The following is a 1874-nucleotide window of genomic DNA, read 5'->3' as shown; positions in this document are numbered from 1 at the left end:
CTGCATTAAAGACCAAAATTGGTTAAAGAAAATTGTGATAAATAAAAAAGTATACCAGTTTCATTTAAGGACCAAAAAAATGACAGATCTTCCCTATAGATTGCAAAATAGTTTGGAAGAGATTTTGTATGTACCGATGCCATGGCACATGGTTTATGAACTGATACACAAAACAACGCCAGGATCATTAGATCATTTGTTTTTGTACTGTCCATATGCAACTTGTTTTTGGTCACAGGTCCAGGAATGACTGAAGAATTGCAACATTTATCTGGAGCTAACTCTGCAGATAGCACTTCTGGGTGATCTGAAAAGTCATGGTCAATCAATCTATAATATAATAATATTCTTCCCAAAAATGTTTATCTTTCATTTACAATCTGTAGAAACTATGAGAATAGAAAGGTGCAGAACGTTTGTGAAACAGTAGAAAAATATATGGCAAATAGAAATCAAAACAGGATGGTCTTCAGAGATAGATGGGAGGGGTTGAGGGGAGCTAAAGGCTGGGACTGGATGTTCTTCAGAGATAGATGGGAGGGGTTGAGGGGAGCTAAAGGCTGGGACTGGATGGTCTTCAGAGATAGATGGGAGGGGTTGAGGGGAGCTAAAGGCTGGGACTGGATGGCTGGGACTGGATGGTCTGGATGGTCTTCAGAGATAGATGGGAGGGGTTGAGGGGAGCTAAAGGCTGGGAGCTTCAGAGATAGATGGGAGGGGTTGAGGGGAGCTGGGACTGGATGGTCTTCAGAGATAGATGGGAGGGGTTGAGGGGAGCTAAAGGCTGAGACTGGATGGTCTTCAGAGATAGATGGGAGGGGTTGAGGGGAGCTGAAGGCTGGGACTGGATGGTCTTCAGAGATAGATAGATGGGAGGGGTTGAGGGTAGCAAAGGCTGGGACTGGATGGTCTTCAGAGATAGATGGGAGGGGTTGAGGGGAGCTAAAGGCTAGGACTGGATGGTCTTCAGAGATAGATGGGAGGGGTTGACAAACTCATGCAAACAATTACATTGATAGAACCTAGAATCTATCTGAAATATTAAGACTAATATACCCCCCCCACCGAAAAAAAAAATATTATAAATAAGAAATCACAGTCTTGTGACATGCAGAAGACCTGGTTCGAACCCATTTAGTCACATGAGCAGGATTTCATAGGGTAGAAGGGCTATTACAGGGCTATTCAACTAAATTCTTATGGGAGTCAAAATAAAATAAAAATTGTCACACTCCCTTCTAATGTGTCCTGCGCAGCTTGTGAGCATCGCAAAGGGGAACACAAGGCACGATCATGTTCTAGAGCAGAGATCTCCGATTTCAGAGTTTGGTTGTTCATCAGCAGTTTTTCACGTTATGTCGGTCGCTGACAATCGCTCAAATAGCCCATGTCAGCTAAACATTTTTTGATTGCTAAGTTGGTCTAGCCAGCTTTCTAAATTCGTAGTAATCATGGTCAATTTACTGACCGGGGGGGTGCATTGGCTTTATTAGTCACTCTCACTCAGATATCATGTTCAAAACCGCAAACATTTCTCTCCATGCTATGGCAAAATGAATAGAATTGCATGATATTAGTCATAAAAAAAGCTAAATCTTCTCTCTGACAATATTCATTCAATTCAGTTTCAAATCATGAAATAAAAGTTCAATTTATTAATTCAATTACTACATTTGTGCATTACAAATTCAAAAGTATTACATAAATAATGCAACATCTTAATACTACAATTGAATTCAAATACAGTTTCTGTTGGCACTGAAATCACTCCATAGAAAACCACCACAAAAACATTGTAAATAATGAGTAGAAATAATTTGCTTTGTTCCTCTCCCAGCCGACAGAGACCTCAGACAACAGCCGCTGGGATCACT

Source organism: Oncorhynchus tshawytscha, linkage group LG18, assembly GCF_018296145.1.
Source record: "Oncorhynchus tshawytscha isolate Ot180627B linkage group LG18, Otsh_v2.0, whole genome shotgun sequence".
In the NCBI taxonomy this organism is placed as follows: domain Eukaryota; kingdom Metazoa; phylum Chordata; class Actinopteri; order Salmoniformes; family Salmonidae; genus Oncorhynchus; species Oncorhynchus tshawytscha.
The sequence above is the reverse complement of the archived record's forward strand: the minus strand, read 5'-3'. Positions refer to the sequence as shown.